At 41.0% G+C, this 26,025-nt stretch overlaps 1 protein-coding gene across 1 annotated transcript in view; it reads left to right on the top strand.

The window, feature by feature from the left end:
* Positions 1-26,025, top strand: part of LOC127236382 (contactin-associated protein like 5-1-like) — a 116,292-nt gene that overhangs the window by 51,596 nt on the left and 38,671 nt on the right. The gene's annotated exons all lie outside the window — the stretch shown is intronic.

Below are 26,025 nucleotides of genomic sequence, written 5' to 3'. Positions count from 1 at the left end.
GTCATGTCAAGGCCTACCCCTACTTCCTGTCTGTTGGCCTTGTTTCAATTTGATCATGTTTAGGCTTTACCTTGAGTTTCCCGTTAATGATCTATTTGACTTAACACTCCCCTGACGTTATATGCACACATGGTTCCCATTTTGAAGTTCTGTGTCTTTCTCTTGCTCTTTGAGGTCAGCAGCATTGGCTCACACTGAGTATGTTCCTAAAACCAGCATCAGGTTCTTTGTGCAAAAAAGGAACATTGGGAAGAAGGACACTTCCTACAAGCTCCACACCTATGGAAGACAGTATCCTGTGTTTCAGAGTATGAGTTATGCTTCCTTTAACCGCCACATAGAGAAATTTCCTAATTTTAATTGGTTGACAAGGACTGAAGCAGTAGCATTTCATTTAGAGTGTGTCTCCTAAATTTAAGCCCCATAAATTCTCAAAGGGGCTTGTAAACCATCCTGTAGAGGTGATACAGTTGTAGGAATGCCCAATTTTAAGGCACTGGGATAAATAGGACATTTGGATAAGTAAATATATGTATAGAACATAAAAGAGAAATAAAAGCCATCCACTGCCATAGAAGGACATGAAACTGAGTTTATTAGCCTGTCAGCAGAGTCGTTGTCAAAGTCAGTTTGCAACAGCTAAGATTTCCTGCTGGCAGCTAATGCAATGATGGAGACCCTGGCAATCATCCTCTTGCTCCTGTCTCTCTGATGCCACTGCCATTGCGGCTGGAAGAGGAAACGAGTTTTTTTTTTTTTTTCTCTCTGCTAATAGTTGAATTTATTACTGCCTGTTGTTTAAATGGGACACCAGTGGAGACATAGCTGTGTAATGTATGCAGATGAGGGATGCCTGGGCTCAGGAGCCATCAGAGGAAGGGGCTATACTCCCTGGTGTCCACTTCATAGGGACTTTCTGCTTAATGACATCGTTAAGGGATACGGTACTCAAAAGATGTAGATGCTGATAGCTGGGGGAATGACTCCAAGGGGAAGAGTGCCTACCACCCAACTACGCGGATCTGCAACTCCCACATGAAAAGCCAATGCTGCCACAGGCATTTGTAACCCCAGTGCTGGCCAAGGGAGGGGGGGCAACATTTCAGAGAAAAAGGATCATGGCTGAGTCTTGTTCACCAGCTAGCCCAGCTGGAAAATGGGAGCTCCCGGTTCAGTGAAAGACTTTGAAGACAATAAAACCAAGAAATGAGTGGCAGCAAATGAACAAAGTCCTCCTCTGGCCTCTGCACACATATGCACAAGTCTGTGGACCCACAGGCACACTTACACACACACACACACACACATACACACACACACACACACACTTGCTTCCTTTTTTTTTTTTTAATTTAAAATGTATCATGAAAAATGAAGTGTGCTTGAAAACTAAGGTAGGTCTATACTTTAATAATAACCTAATTGAATGAGAGAATGTCATTTTACATTGAGCCCGGGCTCTCTCTCATCTCTAAATATGACAGTAACAACAGCATCTGTAATTCTTTTCTAATGGGACAGTAGCTCACACAGATAATTCGGTTGACGTAGTGTCTAAGAAGCAGGTGAACAATATCTATTTTTAGTTTGAAAATTTGTTTACTATTTAGTTTTAGGTTTACTCATGTGTTTTTGTACACGTCTGAGTGGGGATATGTGCATGTGACTGCAGGTATCACTCAGAAACCAAGAGGGCTTTAGGACCCAGGGAACTGGAGTTACTGTGGTTGCCAGTGCCTAGAGTGGGAACTAGGGTCTTCTGCAAGAGCCACAAGTGCTCTTAAATGCTGAGCCCTTGTTCCAGCATTTCCATTTGGTTTTTGTTTTAATTTGCTTTTCTCTTCTGTGACCCTGGGGTTTGAAGCAGAACCTGGTACAGGCTAAGTAAGTAGAGACATATCTCCACTCCAGAGACTATATAGGCCCTATTATGGCGGCCCCTGCTTGGATCCACTCTGCATGGCTGTGGATTAGTATAAAACCCTGACTTCTGTGTCTAAAGGAACATCTGATTTTGTGTTTATTTGTATATTTTCTCAAGCTGGATTCTCAAAGCCACCTGCCTTGTACCAGCTGCAACTTCTATGTTTTTCCTCTGAGCTGTGGAGGAGAATCCACCTGGGAGGTAGACTCTATGTATCCATTGCTTTCCCTAGCTATAGTTGGGTCTCCAACAATTCTGTTACAGAGAACCCACCAGTGAAGGCCTCCTCATAGAGTTGTTAGGAGTCATCAAAAGGAGAAGACAGTCATTTGCCAACATTAGCTGGTGACTTCCTTAACGCTTAAATCCTGTCTATGTACATGTCCATACATATAAGTGAAGGTGCCTGCAGAGGCCATAAGGATGTGTGAGAATTCTGGGAGCTGGAGTTACAGGCACTTGTGAGCAAACCAAGGTGGGTGATGGGAACCAAACTTCAGCCCTGTGTAAGAAGACTACACACTCTTATTCCCTGAGCCATCTCTCTGGCACTTACTATTTCCCACAATCCTCACACATCTGTCTCTGGCAGGTTTGTGCTGTTGGGATGGACAGTTCCCAAACTTGTTGGACTTAGAAAGTGTTTAAGAAATATTGATCAGAATTAGGAATTTCTGTTATTTTCAGTAGTCACCATAGTGTCTTTTTTATTATTATCATTTGATAATCACAGTGTCTGACTTCCAAATCAGGCATCATAGTTGATCCTCCACTTTACCTTGTCTATGGTTAGTTACATTAGGATTCCACTGCCATTTGTCCTCATTCAACCCATTTCCCATAAGTCGTTCCTCATTTAAACTCACTCACCTGTGCAACATAGATTTATATCACTCATATACAAGTAAGAGTCTATGCTGGGCCCAACATTAGACTTAGCATTATGAATGACATTCAAGCAATTCAAGATTTGGTTTCTAAAGTCAAAGGTTTCAAAATAGAAGGACTGCGGAGCGAAGTGCTGTAATACACACCGAAAAGAATGTAAGGTTATAAATGAACAAATCAACCTCAATAGAACATATGTGCTTGCATATAGATATTCAACCAAGACAAAGAGCTAGACACAAAGGAAGTCATGATCTGCAGTCATAGAACACAAGGAAGGATCAAGAATCCAGAGGACATGAACTTGGATGGAGTAGGTGGGTGAGGAGTGGACTGGCCTGAATCATCTGGAGTTCATCTGGAGACGATGAGAATTGATACAGAACATTGGTATCAGTCAGATTTGGGGCAGAGAAACAGCTAACAGGAAGATGTATTAAGAGATGTAGTATAAGCCGTCATGGATGTTTTTGACCTTATCCATTGTGATCGATATAGGATCAGAGTAGTATTGATTTGCATTTCCCTGATGACTAAGGATGTTGAACACTGCCATAAATGTCTTTCTGCCATTTGAGATTGTTCTTTTGTGAATTCGCTGTCTAGATCTGTGCCCCATTTTTTAGTTGGGTTACGTGGTAGCTTGACATCCAGTTTTTGGTTTTATTTATTTATTTATTTTTGTATATTTTGAAGATCTGCCCTCTGTCAAATATGTAGTTGCTGAAAATCTTTTCCCATTCTGTAGGGAGCCATTTTGTCTTTTGATCATTTGCTTTGCTTTACAAAAGCTTCTCAGTTTCAGGGGATCCTATTTATTAGTTATTGCTCACAGTGTTTATGCCACTATGTTTTATTTAGGAAGTGGTTTCTGTACCTATGTGTTCAAGTATATTTCCTACTTTCTCTTCTGTGAGGTTCAGTGTGGCTGGATTTCTGCTGAGGTCTTTGATCCATTTTGACCTGAGTTTTGTGCATGGCAATCGATATGGATCTATTTGTCCTCTACATGTTGACAGCTAGTTATACCAGCACTATTTGTTGAATATGTTTTCTTTTTTCAATTTTATATCTTTAGCTTCTTTGTCACAAATTAGGTGTTCATAGGTGTGTGGATTGATATCGAAGTCTTTTATTTGATTCCATTGGCCCAACTGTCTGTTTTTATGGCAATACCAAGCCATTGGCTCTAGAGTAAAGGTTGAAGTCAGGGGATGGTGATGCCCCCAGATAGATGAACCTTTATTGTACAGGATTGTTTTGGCTATCCTGGGTTTTTTTTTTGTTTTTTCATATGAAGTTGAGTATTGTTCTTTCAAGGTCTGTGAAGAATTGTTCTGGGATTTTGATGGGGATAGCATTGAATCTGTGAATTATTTTTGGTAGGGTTGCCTGAGAGGATGTGGAGAAAGAGGAATATTCCTCCATTGCTGGTGGGAGTGCAAACTTGTACAGCCACAGTGGAAATTAGTATGGCAATTTCTCAGAAAATTAGGGATCAACTTACCTCAAGATCTTGCAATACCACTGCTGGACATATACCCAAAGAAGGCACATTCACACAACAAGGACATTTACTCAACTATGTTCCTACAACATTATTTGTAATAGCTCGATATTGGAAACAGCCCAGATGCCCCTCAACTGAAGAATGGATAAAGAAAAATGTGGTATGGAGTACTACTCAGCAGTCAGAAACAATGACAGCCTAAAATTTGCAGGCAAATAGAACTTGGAAAACAAAACAAACAAACAAACAAAACAAAACAAAAATACAACCTGAGTGAGGTAACCCAGAACCAGAAAGACAAATATAGTATGTACTCACTCAAAAGTGGTAAGTGGATAGCACATAAAACGGATATCACATGAAGCAAAAGATACCCAGCCTATAATCCACAGCCACGGAGAAAATAGAACACTCTTCTAGAAACAGATGGAAGCAGATGCAGAAACCCACAGCTAAACATTGGCCAAATTCTTGGAGTACAATTGAAGTGAGGGAGGAGCAATAATATGAACAAAAAGGTCAAGGCCATGATGAGGAAACCCACAGAATAATAAGCTGACCCAAGCTAGTGAGAGATCACTGATTTAGGTCTGACAAATGGGGAATGTGCATGAGAGCAAACTAGACTCTCTTAATACAGGTGACAGTGGTGTCACTGGGACAACATATGAGGCCACTGGCAGTGGGTCTAAGATCTAACTCTAATGCACAAGCTGACTTAGTGGAGCCCATTCTTTATGGAGAGATACCTTGATAAGCCTAGACACAGCGGTGTGGGGGTAGAGAGGCGCCTTGGTCCTGCCTCAGCAAGATGATAGGACAGACTTAGTAGCCTTCCTATGATGAGGTCTTACTCTCTCCTGGGATCAGATAGGGGGTGGGGGGAATGGGTAAAGCAGGAGCAGAGGTGGGAAGGGGAGCTGGGATTGGAATGTAAAAAATAAATTAATAAAAAAGAAAAAAAGGCAAAAGTTAAAAAGAGATTTAGTGTAATAAATTTAGTTATATTGTTGCAGGAGCTGATTAGGCAAGTCAAATATATAAAGGGCCTGTAATTGGGAAAAGTGGCTTGATCTCCAGGATAGGAGTATAAGCTATTTTTCACCAGTGCAGTGTGATTGTGAGTATGTGTGTATGTTGTGTATGTGTGTGTCCATTTGAGTTTGTGTGATTGTGTGCATGCAAGAGTGAATTAATGTGTGAATGTGCATATACATATGTATGTAGATGTGTGTACATGTGTGGGGGGTGCATGTGGGTATTCCTCTGTAGTGTGTGTGCATGCATGTGTGTGCCTGTGCCTGCGTACATGTCTGTGCACATTCATGTGTCTGTGTGTGCATGCATATGAGTGCATATGCAGGTGTGTATATGGTGTATGTATGTGTGTATTACTTGTCAGTGTTCATGATGTATGTGTATGTGTGTACATGTGTGGATCTGTGTGTGCCTGTGTGCACATACGTATGTGTGTGTCCATGCATGTGTGTGTTTGCATTGTGTGACAGTCTGTGTGTATGTGTGTGTGTGAGCGTGTGCGCGTGCTCGTGTGTGTGTGTGTGTATAGAGTAGGCCAATGGATAACCTTGTGTATTGTTTCTCAGGAACTTTCCATATTTTTTTTTAAGATAGGGTCTCTCCATTTGCAGAATTCACTGATAGGTCTAGTGAACTGGCTGATCAGTGAACGCTGTCTCTGACTCTTCAGTACTAGGATTACAAACCCATGCCACTACATACAGTTTTCAGTGTGTGTTCTGGAGATAAAACTTCATGCTTCTAGGCAAGCATTTTATTGGCTGAGCCATCTCTCAGCTCCGAGGCAATATTTCTTTCTACTTCCCTTCAGGCTTCCCCGATGGTTACAGACAGCCCACCTTGACTTTCTGCATAGCTTAACTTAAATAAAATCAGCTGCTCATGGATTTTAATCTCATCTACAAAACACCTTTACAGCAGCAGTGAGATCAGTGATTCACTGGGTAACTTGGTGCTGTATTCTTGCCAAGCTGACACATGAAAATCATCCTCCCAGTCATGTATCACCTTGGTCCCATCCTTCTCCACTTCATCTGTATTCAACTGCGCTTTTGCCAAATATGGTATACTGCATTTTAACACACCTTGGCTCTCCTGTTTCCAACCCTGTCACTTAAGCTTGTCCAGACCTGCAATTGTGACACTGGGGCTAATGTCATATTGCATTTGATTAAGGTGCAGGCATACTACATCTTATATAAGTAAAGCGTGGCTCTTTGTCTCTTGTCCTCAATTTAAAATTTATATAGTGGGGTCTGGAGTGATGGCTGAGTTCCTAAAGCGATTGCTGTACAAGCAGGAGGACAAGTGATCTTCTAAACTCCTATATGAAGGCAGACTTGGCAGCATGTTCTTAGACTCCTAGCACTGGAGAGGTGGAGACAAGAAGATCCCTAGAGCTCATTGACCAGACATGCCAATTCAGACAGTGAATCCCAGGGAAACTAAGAGACCTTGTCTCAGAATACTAGTTGGACCATGGACAAGAAAGTAAGCGACCTGAGGTAGTGGTGGCTTACACACACACACACACACACACACACACACACACACTCACACACACACACACACACTCACACACACACTTTATCATTGGGGAAATTGGCTTTTGAGTTTGTATATTATCTTGGTCAAAAATAGGGCCTTTCTTAAGCAATACAACAGTTTTATGATTCCTTTATGTCATAAAAGCTAGGTTCAACACGTGAATTTAATGACAGCAGATCCAGTTTGCACCCTTACTGTCTTCCAGAGGCCCATGTCTTAAAGGCTGGATCCCAGGGTAGCAGTGTTAGAAAGCAGATCTATAGAATTTAGGGGCCCCTAAGAGATTGTAGATGGCTACCTCTGCCATCTTTTTGTTCTCTGATGCATTCGTATAAATGGCTTTGTCCACCAGCTGCTCCTTAGGAGAGTTCATGGACCAAAGATGTTAGCCCGTACCAAACTTTCCTTCTCACAAATTACCTATGTCAGTGTTTTTCTTAGAGTAACAGAAAACTAGCACAAAGCTAGAACTTCATTCAACACTGAGTTAGGGTTTCAATTGCCCTGAAGAGACACCACAGCAACTCTTGGAAAGGAAAACAGTTAACTGGGGGGCTCACATTCAGATTCAGTCCATGATTGCCACTATGGGAAGCAAGTCAGGATGCAGGCAGACTTGTCTGGTTGCTCTCCTTTATCATAGCATTCTGCAGATGCTCCCAGGACCCCACTGTTGCCCAGAGGGCAGTTAGGCTCTGTCCTTACAAAAATTAATGAACTGTGGATGAGGACTCACTAGGAGACCGCAGAGTCCCCAGCGAGGCTGGGTTAACTGTGGGGCTTTAGTGAATTACATGCCTCGGGAGGCAGTGGCAGCTAGGGTGTCAGTCACTAGCAATATGGGGCATTCAAGTCCTCATTTATTCAGAATTCTCTGTTCCACGTTGGCTTTGTACTTTATCCTTACTAACGATCATTTTAGGTTTCTTAATTGTAAATGGAATTCATGGTGAGGTGGGAAAAAAAGCAAAATGGAGAATGGAAAAAAAACAGAAGTTGAAATAATGTCTCTGTAAGATCTCAAATCTCCTCTTTCTGCTTAAAAAACGTCCAGTCTTCTAATTAGAAGATAAAGAATAAACAGCTAGTACAGATTCCCCTATGTGATTCCCCAACTAAGAAATCAAAGCTCTTTAATTTTCAATTTCCTCTGATGGCGACATAAAACAATCTCATTAAGAGCCCTGTGTAGCATTGGTAGAGGCAGGCCGAGTTCACGAAGCAGTGACTGAGGAAGGATGCCTAAGAGTTGGAACATTGGGTCACTTTAGATGGGAGGTTCTTTTGGAAACTGAGAGTGAACAAGAAGATGCACATAGGAAATGATCAGTTGAAAGACGCTCTCAAGTCCAGACTGCAACAGGTACAGAGCTGAGACAAATCCAAGAATATAGTGTAATGTGTAAATACTGGAGGAGTGTGGGTAACATCCCAGACACTGGAGAAGAATTGTTAATGGTGTTCATGCTAACAGTGTAGTAACTTGACGACATCTTCTCTAAAGGTAACAGTCATGTCACAGAACACATGTCTCTCTCCATTTTAAGAAGGAGGAATTCTTTAAAGCTGGGGCATTTTTACAAATACGGACAAAGGGAAAACTTGATTATTAAAGCAGATGGTAAAATTCCCTTGTGCTTTAAATGTCCATTAAAATGAAGCTAAGAGCTTTAGATGTAGCTCACTGCACAGTGGTCAAATTCCTAATCCCAGTGCTCAGGAAGTGGAGATAGGAGGTTCCAAGTAAGCCCTGTATACATTGTGAGCCCAAGGCCATCCTGATCTATATGAGATTCTGAGTCTTGGAAGATTGGGCTGCAGGCAATTGTGAATGTCACAAAATGAAAGTTCTCGCAGATTTAAGGCACTACTCAGTATTTTGGAACTATTTCTTAACAGGAAAATATGTTCAATTTTTGACACAAAAGGAATAAAAAATCTACAGTCTAGAAAACCAAAAGCAAGGTGAAGATCATTGGGCATCAACGAAACCCTATGCCCAAAGATAAGTCCTTCTGCTTGTTTCAATGAAGAAATTGGGCCCATCCCTACAAAAAATAAAAAAGCAGTGAGCATCAATTTAAAGTGACTTTGGGAACAGTAGGCTCCCTGTTCTGTTCTTGTCAAAAACGTTTCCATATTTTTTCCAAAGATGCCCCACATGAAAATTGTGACAGTAGAGAGGGCTTGGAAAAGAGCCATAGTATTAACACGTCATATTTTAGCTTCTTACTTCAAAGAATTGCAATGTAAATAAACCACTTTTGCTGAATTTTGTTGATTTGTGTATGGTGTGTTATCCAACACTTTTCTTCCTATATACTTCTAGCCTAGAATAGGTGTATAAGTCAGAGTCCTCTACAGTAATAGATTTACAGAATGAGAGAGAGAAAGAGAGAGAGACAAAGAGAGAGAGAGAGAGAGAGAGAGAGAGAGAGAGAGAGAGAGAGAGAGAGACTGTGTCTGCCTGGCATGTGTCTTTCTCCCTAGCACTGGGATTGCAATCACATACCATCACACAGAATGTGGGGTTCTAATTTAGGTCCTCCTGTTTGCTGGGAAAGCCCTTAACAGACCAAGCATCTCCCTGCTCCAGCCTTTGAAGGATACTTTAAATGCCAAAGCCAATAGGAAAGTTCCCAGGCTTTTCTTTGTTCTTGCACAGTGTATGTTTTTGGCTTCTGGCCTATCCTTGCCTTCTCTTGTCATCTCTTCCCCACTGTGAGTCTCAAGAGGCATTATCCATGCATAGACAAATGCCTAAAAATGGCTTATTACCACTTCCCTCATTCCCATCATGTTATATCCTGTTAATACAGATCCGTGCACATCTCCAAGCAGTGTATGTGTCTGATTAAATAAAATACATCAACACACCAACATGTAGAGTTTACAAGAACATGACCTCAGAACCATATTGCTATGCCACAACTTAGTGAGGCCCTCCTGAAGTTTCAGGTTCACTCGCTTCACGGTAAAATCACCTCCACCACAGTGATGTATGCCTCCTACCCAGAAGCTGCACTATTGTAGGTGTTAGTGTTATATGAGTGAAAGGGGTAATAGTCTATAGGCTGAGGAGATAAAATGCTTGCTTTGTAAACACCAGGACGTGAGTTCAGATCCCATAATTGTCATGAAGAAGTTGTTCTTAGTAGCATGTGCTTGTAATATTATTCCTGGGAAGAAGGGCACAGGTGGGTACCTGGGGCTTGCTCTTAGCCAACTAATCTAGCCTCTCTGGAGACTTCCAGACCAGACCTTTTTTGTTAAAATTAAATAAAAAGCAAAACATCAAAGGACGAGAAGGATGGAAGCTCCTGAGAAACGATACCCTAGGTTGACCTTTAGGCTCCACACACATACCTGCATATACACTCACACCCCTGTACACACATGCCTGCATACAAACTCACCTGCACACACACACACCTGCATGCAGACTCACACACCTATATGCACACAACTGCATACACACATACCTGCTGTACACACACCCAGAACACACACGTGTGCAAACACCTACAAACACAAATACACACACGGTGTTTTCAAGCATGATTTGGGGGGAAGGGTTATACACTATGTTTTAAATTTAGCATATAGTCTGGACATGGATACTCTACGGAATACCCACTGAGACACCTGGTAATAGAACTTCCTATTCTCCCTAAAAGTTTGCTCAGAACACATTTGTTAAACATTTGTGTCAAATCTCATGGGATCTGCAGAGCTGAAAGTCGTACATTTTCCTTTGCAAAGTGTCTTCTTTGCAGATTAAAAACTAAGCATTTGCCAATTCATACTGCAAGACAAATTTGTTATGGTATATAAATGCAAACTATGCCCATTTGTACTACCTGTGTTGCTCCGGTGTATAAGACTCGAGACTCATTAACAATGATGACACAGACAAATCCTGTGTAAAAAGGATGCCCTCTGAGAGCTTCCCTATAATTGCTCATGTTTGCTCTGTCATTTCGTGGTCTGTCATTTTGTGGTCAGTTTGGAAACTTACAAGCATGGTACTAGTATTTTTGTGTTTGTATTCATTTCTGGTGTTTAGAGGACAGGACATGGAGTCTGCAGTCAGAGAGTCAGTATCAGATTCTCAAATACAGCCCCTACCAGCTGGATGGCTTAGAGCAAAGTTTTTGCATTACATGAGCTCATTTGCAATATCCGTAAATAGATAGGTTTGGAAGCCAGCTGTTTCCCGTTTATTCTTTGAGCAACTGAGTTAAAGTTTTAGGCCAGTGTTTTGGGGGAAAGTGGGCTGAGGAGATAACAGCAGTATACTACACAGATATCTTTGTTTCCTTTTACCTTGTGTTATTTTTGTTTTGGAAAAGAATGACAAATCAAAACACCATGCCATCCTTTCCTGGGTAGACTACTTTCCAAGATAACTGACTAGGGTTAAGAAGTTTTCAGTCTTAGAATAATTCAAACCTTTCCCAAATATTGTGTATAAATGTTTGTTTTCATTTAATTGGACTTTGTTATATAAAATTAAATAAAAAATACTCTATATGCATAAAAAAAAAGAAGACTATATAATGGGAGATGTAAACCGGTCTCTTCCTCCAATCCTGTCTTTGTAAATGAATTTCATTTCTTTAACATGACTCTCAACAGTTCTTTACCAATTTCTGTATGACCCAGTTGTTCCAAATGGTTAAAAATTAATGAAGTTTACAAATACATAAGTGATTATCATAAAAAAAAAAGAATAATTCAAACCTACAAATTATACTCACATCTCACAGAGATCTTACTGCTCCAAAGTAGTCTGTAGAGACTCTGTCATCTTCTATCATATTACTTCATGGTACCCTCTTCCCCCTAGGTCCCCAACAACCTTTAGTCTGTCACTCAGGGGGTGTGGGCGGGCATATCAGGAACTCAGGTGAAAACTGGAAAAGGTCATGCTTAGACTGGAGAGTGTGTCCTGTCCATTTCTGCTCAGAATAAAGGGATGCTCTCAGTAACAGACACAGGGTATGCTTTGCTTGGTGCCTGCTCGGTGTGGTGTGTAGCCACCACAACTGTCAACTTGATAAAGCTCAGTGACACTCGGGGAGACAGCTTCAATGAGGAGATGTGTATTTGGGGTTGCTTATGGGAATGTCTGTGGGAGTGGCTAAGTTAATCGATAAGGAAGATAATCCAGTTTGTGTAGCCCCGTTTCCTAGGCAAAGAGTCCTGGACCATTTGAAAATGGAGATGTAGAGTTGAGCAGAAGCAGGCAAGCCTGTAGCATGTTTGCATCCTTTCTCTCTCCTCTTCACTGTGGATGCGGCCAGCTGCTTCAAGCTCTTGCTACTGTGATTTCCCTGATATGATGGACTGCAACTTGATGGATGTAATTTGATGTAATCTGACGTAATTATGTGCCAATAAACTCTGTTCTCCCCTAAGTTGCTTTTTGTTAGGGTATTTTATCAAAGTGAAAGAAAAGGAACAAGAATACTTGTCTGCCTGGGACACGTCCATTTTTTTCTATCTCAGCTCCAGCCCCTCTAATGAGCACTTTCCTCAGACCCAGCTCTTCTTTTTGTCAGTTGCAAACTAAGATTTCTATATTTCCTCACCACAAGCATATCACATTGCGCATGTTTAAATACCCATCTGTTTGAGAATTGGAAGTGTTCTCTCTCTCTCTCTCTCTCGTTACTAGAGGGTAATATTGTAATATTGTTTCTAGTGGGAGGATATTCATGCATATGGTATAGGAAGGACAATTACCATTTGGGGGGGGTGAATCCCACTCAGAACAATTGCTGTGCATTAATTTCTGATACAATAGGTGGATAGTGGCTATGGATTCTCTAGACTGGAATGTTGTCAAGTAACAGTTGCCGAGTAAACTTAAACATGGACAAGGAATAAAAACTGGTAGGAGCTGTCTGTGATTGAGAACTTCCTGTGTACTGAATGTGGGTGAGTACAAAAGTTTGGAATTAATCCTTAGCATCCCGGCATACAATTGAAACTTGCAATAATATAAAAATCAGGATTATAAAACTATAATGGGGCTGGTGAGATAGCTCTTTAGGTAGAGTGCTTGCTTTGCAGCATGAGGAGCCCTGTTTGGTCCCCAGAGCCTATGTAAAAAGTCAGTTGTTGCTGTGCTCTTGGGATGTTTGTTCTTGGGAAGCTGACTGGGACATCACTAGGGCTCACTGTCCAGCCAGTTTAGGCTGAATTAGTGAACTCAAGACAATGTGAGATTGATACCTCAAAATCCACAATAGATGATATCTGAGAAATGACACCCAAAATTGACCCTGGCTTCCATATGCTCATACACAGTTCTATATGCACACATATCGGTGTGTTTGAACCAATCTATATTCACACAATGCAAAATTTTGCATATGCACACTTATGAAAACACATACATGCACATATGAACTCATAGCTAGAAATTCCAGGGTTTTAATTCAAAACTCCTTAGTTGAGTCAAGCATGGTATTATAAGCCTACAGTTTTGGGTTTGAGTTAGGGAGATTTTAATTCTAGATTGAGCTATATAGTGAGACCCAGACTCAAACAAACTAACAAGTAAAAATAAGAGCTACAAAATCTTAATTAATATTCTATTTTATTCTATATCTCATGACCTCTATTCTTAAGGTCATTAGCATAAGGCTATAAGTCAAGACTTCATCTATGGGGTAGCCAAGCACAATGTGGGTTTGCTTCAGACTGTCTGGCTTGGGTAGAAGCTGTGCTGGGAGGAAATAGAATGAACCCTCAAGACTTGTGGTTGCAGTGTTCTCTGTGTATGTCACATCCAATGTAAGTTGCATAGGTCCTGGCTCAGCCTCCTCACCTCATTGTGGCTGTAATATGAGGATCGTGAGGTCACCGAGCAAGTGCTGCCATTTCACTCCTAGAAATTATCTGCAGGTTGAGAAAGTCATTAAGTGGTGATGGAACTCTTCTCCATCATCCAAGTGTTCTGCAGTAGTTTAATGCGATTCCCTCCAAGATGATAGGAAAGACATGATTCTGGTTTTGAGTGCTAGTGAACTGACCCAGAGGCCAGGCAACCAAGATCAGGCCAAACCTGGAGCAGCCACTGGTGTGAATGAAGACAACAGTGCCCGATCTCTCTGAATTTCAGGATTGCTTTTAATTTTTGACTTTTAACAAGTGTGTGTGTGTGTGTGTGAGAGAGAGAGAGAGAGAGAGTGTGTGTGTGTGTGTGTGTGAATGTGTGTGTGTGTGTGTGTGTGTGTATGTGATATATGTGCAGCTGAGTGTATAGGATGCACACACATGGACGCAAGCAGTGGCCAGAGGAAGATGTTAGTGTTCTGTCCTATCATGCTTTACCTTGTATCCTTGAGTCTGAGCTAGGCTGCTGCCCATAATGCTGTGGAAATGCTTCTGTCACCTCTCACCACAGTATATGTGTCACTAGATAATAAAAAGGCAGGCTAAGCTGTTTACATGGCTGACGGGTATTCAAATTTTGGTCTTCATACTTGTATGGAAGGGGCTCCTACTCCTGAGCTATATCCCTAGCTCCATTTTTTTGGCCTTTCTAATGTATGAAATGGAGATTTTTTTTCCTTGTTTATATAACTTTGAAACAAAGTTGTTTTTACATAGCAATCCCAGTTCCCTCACTCTCCCTCCCATCCTCCCCTGTCACCCCCACCAAACCCCAGCCCATCCCCTTTCTGCTCCCCAAGGAGGGTGAGGCCTTCCATGGGGAGTCTTCAAAGTCTGTCATATCATTTGGAGCAGGACCTAGGCCCTCCCCCATGTGTCTAGGCTGAGAAAGTATCCCTTTAGGTGGAATGGGCTCCCAAAACCCATTGGTATACTAGGGATAAATAGTGATCCACTACCAAAGGCCCCATGGACTTCCCGGTTCTCCTGACTAACCACTTTCGGGAGGTCTGGGTTGGTCCTATGCTGGTCCGCAAGTTCCCCCTTGTTCAGGTTAGCTAATTATGTGGGTTTCTCCAGCCTGGTCTTGACTCCTTTGCTCATCACTCCTACCTCTCTGTAACTGGATTCCAGGAGTTCGGCTGTGGGTGTCTGCTTCTGTTTCTATCAGCTACTAAATGAGGGCTCTCTGATGGCGTATAAAGTATTTGTCAATCTCATTATTGTGGAAGGGCATTAAAGGTAGCCTCTCCACTATTGCTTAGATTGTTAGTTGCATTCATCCTTGTAGATGTTTGGGCATTTCCCTAGTGCCATATTTCTCCTTAATTCTGTAATGGGCCCCTCTATTATGGTATTTCTTTTCTTGCTCTCCTCTATTTTTCTTCTGACTAAATCTTCCCACTCCCTCATTTTGTAGCTTTCTGCTGACTTGTGTCAGCAAAGTCATGGCCCTGTTCTTTCCTGTATTTCTCTGCAATGTTGAAACTCCTTATAGCTGTGTGGGTGGGTGATCCTGTTTGTAACATGCCTAGGCTGAGTCTGGGCTAAAATAGAAACTATGGAGTTAATGGTAGACATTGTATAAAAGCAGTGAGGGGGAACTCCCAAGGGGACCATTGTATCCACTCCCTTACATCTTCCGCTGCTCCATGAAGGATAGCACTGTTCGCTGCTGTTCTCTCCTAAGTCTGGACAGGCTTCTTCTTAGTGTTTGATGACAAGTAGCCTGATCTTAATAAAAAAATATTTGGGTATTTTATTTTACTTTTTGAGGAAAGTCCTCAGGCTGACCTCAAACTTACTATGTAGCTAAAGATGGTGCTGAAGTTCTGATCCTCTGCATGTATGTCCCAGTACTAAGGTTGCAGGTATGTAACATAATGCCTAGTTTATGCAGTGAGGGGAACCAAATTCACAGCTGTGCAGATGTCAGTCAAGCACTCTACCAACTGAGTCACATTTCTATCCCTCCTTGTGTAATTTTGAAGTGAATATTTAGATGAAAATTGTAGCTGCATTTAAGGCTTCCTTGTTACCATAATTTTGCATTAAGTTAGAGAAAGGAGTATTTTTATTATTTCCCTTGATGTCTGACTTGTTCATTAAGAGATGTGCAAATATAAAGTCCTTGATTAGCTATAGAAGAGTCAATCTCAAGTTATAGTGTATTAAAAATATCCTTGTATCATGCTCAATCCCCTTAAAATGTGTATATTTCATTTTAAGAATTAAGATCTTTCTGTTTTCTAAGCTTGGAACTCCTAGGCCCAAATAATATTCCTGCCTCAGCCTCCTGAGTAGATAGGACTACTGGAGTATGCAGCCATGCTTCTTTTATAAAGATGTATGTTTGTATGCAAGGAATGAGCATATGTGAAGGTGTGTAAGCATGCAAATGTGAAATAAAATGGAGGTCAGAGGTCAAACTCTAGTGTTATTACGTGCTGTCCAGGTAGATTTTCAAGACCAGGTCTCTGGCTAGGATCTGGAGTATACCGCTTGACTGTGCTGCTGGCCAGAAAGTCCCAGAAAGTTCCTCTTTCTGCCTCCTCACCCTGGGATTGCAAACATGCATCACCACACCTGTGTTTTTGGTTTCTCTTTTAAAAGGAGCCACAGTTGCCCCTGTGTGCTCTCATCCTCCTCCTCTTAGTTGCCTGCCAGTTGACATTGAAGAGGAAGCATGCTTTCCAAGTATCCCTAGGTACCTAGAATGCAAGGGCCCTGGAACCGATGGATATCAGCAAACAAAGTGAAGCAAAGGGTTTTCCATACCACAAGGCAAAACGGCAACACAAGGTGGGGCAGCAGGGACTCAGAGCTCTGGCTCATGCAGCATCTTCAACAAGACAAAAATCAATTTTAGAGGCAAAAGTGGCAAGGGTCTGTTTCTGTATACTTACAAGAAAGCAAATATTTGGGAAGAAAATAATGTCTTAAGGTTCTCCTTTTTAATGGCTTTCTTGGGAGTCATGGCTGAGCTGATAGGAGATGTCTTGGGAGAATGAGTTATGTTGTTCAGGTAGGGATGGGGGTGGTGTACAACAGCTTTCCAGATGAGTGCTCTGATCTCAGACATTCAGTGGAGGGATCTAAGGAGTAAGGCTTTTCCTCCTGCTGCCTGGTCTTGTCCCGCTGCCGCACCAGCCCCAAATAACACACAGAGACTCTGTATTTGATACAATGCTATTGGCCTGGTACTAGTTTCTTATTGGCTAGCTCTGTCTTAAGTATTAACCCATTTCTGCTGATCTGTATTTTCACGTGGTCTTCTCTTACCGGGGAGCTGGCCAGCATTCTGCTTTCTCCAGACTCTCCATCTTGCCTCCTCCTTACTACTTCCTCTTTGTCTCCTAGTCATTCCTATGTTCCTTTCCTATTGGCCAACAGTGCTTTATTCATTAACCAGTATGAGAAACATATTCAGAATGGCATCTCCCATCAGAGGGAGATTGTAACACAAATAATAGAAGACCCAGAGACTGATATTGGGCTTCAAGCTTCAAGTTGAAGTTGAGAGGAGCAAAGTAGCTAAGCCAGCTGAAATGGCAATCCTGTTTCCATGAATCTTTAAAGTCAAAAGCTCTGAATTCCTGTCTCCTCCTCCTTATATTCCTTACTCCATACAGTCATGTCACTCATGTCCCCTCCTCCCTGGCATTAAAGACTGTCATCCCAGGTGCTGAGATCAAAGGTGTGAGCTCTGTTACTCTTGTGTAGGCCATGGTGGCCTTGAACTCAGAGAGTTCCATCTGCCTGTCTCTTGAATCCTGGGATTAGAGGTGTGCACCATCACTGCCCAGCTCCTACAGCTAACTAGTGTGGCTGACTTGGCTTTCTGATATTCCAGGCCATCTTTACTAAATCATAATAATATATCATCACAGGAGATAGCTTTACTAGGTGTGTATTTTTCATTGACTTTTATTTTTATTATGGTGTGTATACAATAGTTATATATGATTTTCAGGTGTGTACACATATATGTGTATATTAAAGAATAATCTAGAATGTTATTCTTCCAATGTTGTCCACCTTGACTTGAAGTAACATCTTCCAGGGGTCTGGGTAGGCTGGCTAGACAGGGAGCCCCAGAAATTTTATTTCTACCTCTCCAGTTCCAAGATTCTAAATGAAAAACCACAATTACCAGCTAATATTTTTGTTTGTTTGTTTGCCTTTGGTTTTTTGTTTGTTTGTTTTTGTTTCTTTTTTGTTGTTGTTGTTTGGGGGATTGGACTCAGCTGCTCAAACTTGCAAGGCAAATATTTTACTGACTGAGCTATCTCCTAAATCTTTGAATAAGTTTTTTATTGTTATTTATTTTGTTTGGTTTGTTTGTTTTTCCTTAAATACCCTCAGTGCAAAAACAAATATCAAATGGGCTTGTTTTAAAGTGACATAGTTTGGTTCTCTTAGTGGCCTTTTCTGCCTCCGAGGAGGCCACATCTATATGACGATGTAATCTCAGAGCTATCAGCCTCCAAAAGTCCTCTACAGAAATGCGTGAAAGGGAAAAAATGATCCTCAGACTCAGGTCTTCTCACTGGGTTAGCTGGACACTGGTCTTCATGGACAAAGTCCCTATGGCTGTTTTTGATAAGGTAAACTCAGGGGAAACATAAATGTTAAGATGACAAAAGGAAAAAACTAAAAACTAAAAAACCAACCAAACAAAAAGATTTTATTAAAAAATAAAAAGAAACATGGCATCTGGGATTTATTTGGAGTAGAGGATATTGGTACCAAGATTTTCAGCACCTGGTACAGAAAAGCATTAATCTTCTTTGTGCAATTGTTTCATGGGTCTTATTGGTGTGTACATTTTGCTTGCCTGTTCCTTTGTGTACTGGTGCACATGTGCATATATGTAGAGGCAAGGGGATAAACAGATTTTGCTCCTCAAAGTGTGTTTACATTTTATTTTGAGTCAGGGTCCCTCATTGTTCTGGAACTCACCAAGTTGGTTGGCCACATAGCTCCAGGGACTTGCCTCCTTGTTGCTAGGATTGCAAACATAGCCTTTCTGTTTGCTTGTTTATTGTCTAATGTGAATTTCTGGGAATCAGACGGGAGTCCTCATGCTTTCAAGGCACCATCTTGACAAGCAAGCCTCTACTGAGTTCTTTCCCTCCCTTATTACCATGGTTCTATAATATTTTTGTTAATTTTAAAATAATACTTTTATAAGTTGTAGAAAGGTAAACTGGAGTTATTTTAGTTTAGTTTAAAGAATTTTCACTTATTTTTTATTTGTATGTGCATATGTGTGTTCCTGGTTGTCTGTATGTGTACAATGCATATATATGTATCCACACAGGTCATAGAGGGTGTCTGAATCCCTGGAACTATAGTTCCAGGGACTTGTGATTGGTGTATTGTAGGTGCTGGGAATGGAACCCAAGGCCTCTGAAGAGCATCTTATGCACTCAGTGGCTGAGGATCCCTCCAATCCCACCTAAATCATTGTAAGGCACTTTTGAGAGCAGCATTTTTAGTCTGATGTCAGGTCATCTTGGGGATCATGGTTTTCCAGGACTGTGGTAATCTTGGGGACTGCTCATTGATGTAGTCACAACCCTGTCATGGAAACTCTGCTCACTGATACTTGTCTGAGCCCATCATCAACAGAACGTGCTTTTACTTTCATGTTCCCAACTGGGATGGACTTTATTTAGATCTGGGCTACTAAAAACAGGTTTTATTCTCTGTTTGCATATCTACTTTTTAGTTATAACATACTATTAATATTGCTTGCTGTGATTTCATAGACTGATTTATTGTATTACAGAATGTCAGGATGTCCTGCTTGTCATAAATAAGGCTCTGCACTTGTATATAGTGACTGGTATGTGTAGTATATATTGACTGCTGTGTACAGTATATAATGACTTCTGTGTATAGTAGATAGTGACTGGTGTGTATAGTCTATGATGCCTCCTGTGTATAGTATACAGTGACTGCTGCCACAGACTGCCTTTAATAGCTGGTTACAGAGGAGACGATGAAGTGTAGATGAGGCTTGGGTAGAGGTGAAGCTGGAAAAAGTACCGGTCCTTTTTCCAGTTCACCAGAAGTCACCTGGCATCATCCTGCCTTTATAAGCCACTGTTAAGTGCATACCATCAGTACCATGGCTCTAATGCACTGTAGCCCAGGAGCCCAAAGATCCTCTGGCTCCTTCTTTGTGCTCTGATATTGCAACCTGACCTTTTGTTATGTCTTCTGAGTTCGGTCTGTGCCCTGGAACATCAAAAGCTCTGTTTTCTACAATGTAATCAACTTACAGTCTTTTAACTGATTTTTGTGATTCTCATTAGTTTCAATACTATTTATACTATCTTTGTTGAAACAATCCCAAGTCAAATTCTCAAAAATCTACTGCACTGGGGGGTTTGGAGACCTTAATTCAGTAAATGGCTGATGAATAAAATGCTCCACAAGCATTTACTTGGTTACTAGACTTAATTTGATTTTATTGTGTCTACAGGAAGCGTTTGTATATCTGCAATTAATTGCAATCATGTGGTAAATACACTACCACCAGACATCACAAGGAAGAAGAGACATAGGATTGAAACATTTTTAAATTATTTATTTTATTTTTGAGATAATAATTACATTATTTATCTTGTTCCTTTCTCTCTCCAAACCTCCCCATATACCCTCTTTGCTTTCTTTTTAATTCATGGCCTTTTTAAAAATTAGTTATTGCTATGGACATATATGTATATTTATATAGAGCATAATACTAGCAATCATAGACATGTGAAGAAGAATTGAACCCTTTTTAAGGTCTTAAAAACATGTACTGAGAAGCGAAAGAGACAGTTCCTTGGGTAGAGCTTACCATGTATGCATGAACTGAAGTCTAATTCCCAGCACCCACAACCAGGAGTCAGGTATAGTGGCATGCACTTGCAATGCCAGTGCTTGGGAGGCAGAGACAGGTGATCTCTGGGACTCACTGGCAAGCCACTTTAACCAAATTGGTGAGCTTCAGGTTCAGTCTCAAAGACCAAGGTTCACACGCTGACAAGATAGTCCAGAGGATTAAGGTGTTTGCCAACATGTCTGACAGTATGAGTTTGATCCATGGAACCCACAAAGATGATGGAAAGAACCAATCCCAGCACGTTTTCCACTGACATTACATGTACTCCACTGGTATGCACCTCAAATTTAAAAGGGGAGTAGGCAGCAAGGGAATGATTGAAAAAGACACCTAATGCCAATATCTGTCCATTGTATGCACACATAAATGTACACACACACACACACACACACACACACACGCAGGTACTGAGTTTCATGTTTGTTTCTCTAGTTTTATAGTAGGAATATAAGTCTCAAAGCTGCAAAACTATAGCTCTGACCTTGGTACTTGAGAAGGTGAGGTCTAAATAAAACAATTTCGCTATTTGAATACTATCATTATCTCTAATGAGAGAGAACATCACAAGGACGTTTCAAATTGTACCTTAGGCAATAAATTATCTGCCAGAACTGTACTCAGACTATTTCTCTCAGATATGAAAACATGGGATTCTTCTGCTCTGTCTGGACACATTACACAACTTCTATGTGTAAAATGTATCAGGAAGAGCCCTGGTGTGTCTACTATTGTCCTTGTCACTGGGGAGTGCAATACTTTGCCTGAATTCCTGATAGTAACCCTTCAACAGCATTTCTCACTTTGCTGGTTCTGTTTTTAATGAAGACAAACCTTTGCTGCCTCCAAAGTATCTTTGTGTGCATACGAATTGAATCTCTTTCTTGCTGAAGATAGTCCTTTGTCTCCTCTCATAAGAGTTAATATTGGGCTTGGCTATTACTTAGCCATGGGACTAAAATCTCAGGTTTAAACACAAGAATTCTTTATTTAGGCGATGTCCTTGTTCCTAGAATCCCTACTCCCTACTGCAGTCCCTGTAAGCTGCCTTGAGGGTTGTCTGTATCTGTGGTCAGCATTGTGTTCTGACTAAGACACTTTTCCATTTTCTTCTCTTCCACCTTTCTCTATTGGGTGTTGGCTGGACCCTGGAAACTGTTCCCTGATCCTAAGCCTTTTTCGTTCTTTCCTGAAGCTCCCTTCCCACCATGTGGCTACCTGCTATTATGTGGCTAAACTCCATGTCTGCTTAACTCAAAGAGAATGGCTTTTCCCCCCTTTATCCTCTTCATTCTCTTTCTCGGAGCCTCTACTGAGACTTTCACCTTTGCCTACATTGGGAATTTCCTTTTTGAAATATTTTCCAAACATAATATTTTTCTTGATTATTTGGGAATTTCATACAATATCTTTGAGCTTCCAATGAAATATATTCATAAATTATTCTACTAAGGAAGCTAACACCTAATAGAGATCTTGATTTCCCCTGCATCATCTGGTGAACACTGAAGAGATTCTTCCAAACTTCTGGCTATATGTGTGCCTGTTCATAGGTGTGCCTGTATATGCAATAATGTGCATAAAGGAGGTCAGAGGTCATGATGGATATCTTAAGCGGTCACTCTCAACTCTACTTATCGAGAAAGGGTCTTTCATTGGATCTGGAACACTCTAGTTCAGTCAGCGGTATGGGCACATACTGTCACACACAGCTTTTTAAATGGGTTCTAGCACTCAAGCTCAGGTCCTTCTGCCCACATGGCAAGCACTCTGCTCATAGCCTTCTCCCAAGCCCTACTAGCAACTTCCTTTTCATTTTCTTTTTTGGCACTCATATTCTCCTATTGGTCTCTTCCATTGCTAATATAGAATATTCAGAAAACACACAGGTCACATCTAATGCACCGGGTGGAAATTTTTTTGTTTATATGTGTTTGGTTTTTGGTTTGAGTTCTACAGGTGCTGTCGAGGCAGATATTCCCTTAGAGTCTACTGGTTTTCCTCAATTCAGCTTTTAGCCACTATGGAAACTTTAACTAATGGTCATTAATTGTGTACTTTGGAGTGTGCGTAAGTGTGAATGTGTGTATATGTGTGTGTATGTGTAAGACAAAGGACAACCTTGACTGTCATTGTTCAGTCACCATCCGCCTTGTCTTTGGAGACACTTGCATGGAACATGTTAAGTAGGTTTGGCTGGTTTTGTCTGGATCCATAGCTCTTCCCGTCTTCAGTCCCCCCTTGCTCAGATTACAAGCATGTGCCACTGGCCCTGGCTTTTTACCAGGATTCTGGGGAGTTGAAATCATATCCTTGCATATACAGTAAACACTTTGTATACAAAGCTACCTCCCCTCCCCAATGGGCCATTTAGAAACAGAAAAATTTGTGTACTGAAAGATTAGCACCTACCGTAATGGTTTCTGATAACATTTATTGAGGAATAAGAGGGTTTCCTAAAAGGAAAAGGGAATTTAGGCTGTATCAATACAATGGTTGTCTGTCTATCTGTTTGCTTGATACAAGGTTTTGCTCTGTAGCCTGAATCTGCCTCATATTCATGGATACCCTCCTCCTTCAACTTTGGTGTGTCTTCATATGCAACTTTCTCCAACTTAATTACTAAAAATATCATTTTCAGAAATAATAAGTGCTTTTAATTTCTTTGGATTTATTTGCACTTATTTTTTTTCTAAATACCTTCCTATGTTTCAGGATTCATTTCAATAGATGATTGTCTTGCATCTTTACTTTTAACTAAGAAAAAAATTAGAAATGTTGCTAGAGGTAAGACAATCTTTATCAGATGGCCCTAGGCCTCTGGGAAAGAAGGACTGACAGCCCAAAGTTACACAGATATTAATTTCTGGCCATACTGCAAACATTTACCCAGTTCATTTCTAGGATTCATGTTTTTTATGAAATATTTACATTTTTATTTTGTGTGTGTGTGTGTATGTATGTGTTTATAAGATTACATTTGTGTGGTTGTGTGTGTACTACAGAATAAATGAATTAATGTGGAGGTTAGAGGAGAAGCCATAGCAGCTTGTTCTCTTCCTCCACCATGCAGGTACCAGGAATAGAACTCATGTCATCAGGGTTACCTGCCATGTTCTCATGAGCTATCTCACTAGTTCAGTGTTCTTCGAAGTTAGGTGAATGCTCAGATGCTGGCTGGGCGTTATTTCCCTTTCATGGTCATTAGAAAACAACAGTAGCAACTTATTTCATGTGTTTGTCCTCCCATGATTTTGGTGTGTTCTGTGATGGCTACCCATACTAGTTGACATTCACATGTGTGACGCACATCAAAGTCACTGCATAGATGCTGAAGATCATGATCTTCCAGGCAAGCACTTTACCAGTGGAGATACCAAGCTTTAGCAAGAATATATGAAGCTTGTTAAGTTCAGTTTAGGGCAAATACCATGGCACTTTTATGTACCTCTGCTTCAGAAAGTGTACATGAATACATGAGAGAGTTCCATGAACACAAGTGTAACCTTGAATTCACTCCAAAGTATAAAAAAATTCCAGCTCTCTCAGGCTTCATGACTTGACTGGTAATGAATTATGTGAAGGGCCCCTCATACTTGATCATGACGAACGGTAGCTTCATATTCCTGGAATGGGGCATTAGTCACAGGGGCAGAAGTCAGCTAAGGTGACAAGCTTGTACTCTATCTTGAACGATGTTAGGAGCCACTGAAGTGTTTTAAGCATTGCTAGGTGACATAATTCAATGCACACACACTGCTCTGACCTATGAGATTTTTGTGTGAAGTATCAGACAATTTTTTTTTATGCCTAAGATGGTTAATGTGTCTCTTAAGCCATCACCTTTACATTCTTGCATTTGTTAGTGTTGGCTTAGTGAGATTAATATTTATCAAGTGTACAGCTCAGTTAAAGATCCAGATTATGTGACCCCTGTGACCTCTACCTGTTCCTGTTCCTGAGCTAGCATGTGTGGACCTCTGTGTCTGCCCTGGCCTGTAACATCAGGACACAGGGTAATGGTGTTATCTATGTCTCTATCCCTTGGAGAAAACATACTTGTATGTCAATAGATTTGTAAATTTGCACTTCTTAGGTGTAAAAGGATGGAACCTGCATACAATATTCTATCAATTACTTTCCTAAGCTTGGCATACATAAATGTAAAAAAAAAAAAAAAAAGTCCGTTTTGGAAGGGTGATATCTCAGTTGTTAAAATGCTTGCTTTGCAAGTATGAGGACCTGAGTATGATTCCCAGAACATGACAAATCAGGCATGATGTGCATGCGCACTTGTAAACCTCATGATGAGGTGTTGACAGACAGCTCCTTAAGGCTTACTGGCCAGGCATCCTAGCCAAACAGGCAAGGACAACACCAAGTTGTGACTAATAAGAAACAACCACTGATGTTGACTATTGACATCATACACAAACACACAGATGCATACACACACACACACACACACACACACACACACCAAGACAGTGTCCTCATATTTGATTGCTAAACAGACTCTAATGAAATATATGTTTATGTTGAACCCTGCGGGCCATTTAGCGATATGCTAGATGTGGTGATGCAATGTCACATGACACACAGCGTAATTATTAGAGGTTCTTTAGCACATTCTAGAAGATTGACCAGTGTGTTTGTGATCCCAGCTTACTGCATCATGGGGATATAGGGGAAGCATATAAATCAGCAAAGACCAGGGACACACACATACATAGGAGGGGAGATTTTAGGATAGATGTATCCCAGAGATAGGCTTAGAAGAATGAATGAATGAATGAATTATAAAAGTAATGGTGTTTTATGGTTATCTTTTACTGTCAACCTGACACAGGCCAAATTACCTGTAATGAGAGGCTCAAGGGAGAATTGATTATACTGGATTAGTCTCAGGACATGTTACAGGGGATTGTCTTAATAAGTTAGTTGGAGTGGTGCCCACTGTGGATGGCACCATTCTCTAGACAGGGTGTCCTTGTTTTAGTTAGGTTCCTATTTCTGTGATAAGGACCATAAGTAACGGGCTCATTTCAGCTTACAGTTGTTTCATCATGAAAGGAAGTCTGGCAAGGAACTCAAGACATGAACCCTGGGGCAGGACCTGGAGGGAGACACTGCAGCTTTGCTGCTTACTGTCTTGCTCACACACCTTGTCTAGCCTGCTTTCTTATGCTACACAGAACAGTATTCTGAGGGGTGGCATTGCCTCTCAATGAGCTACACCCTTCCACCCCAATGGTTAATAAATAAAATGCCCTAATGAGTTCCCTACACTGCAGTCAAATGGGACATCTTCACCTT

Source organism: Phodopus roborovskii, unplaced genomic scaffold, assembly GCF_943737965.1.
Source record: "Phodopus roborovskii unplaced genomic scaffold, PHOROB, whole genome shotgun sequence".
In the NCBI taxonomy this organism is placed as follows: Eukaryota; Metazoa; Chordata; class Mammalia; order Rodentia; family Cricetidae; genus Phodopus; species Phodopus roborovskii.
Note: the sequence above shows the minus strand (reverse complement) of the source record. Positions and strands in the feature narration are given on the sequence as shown.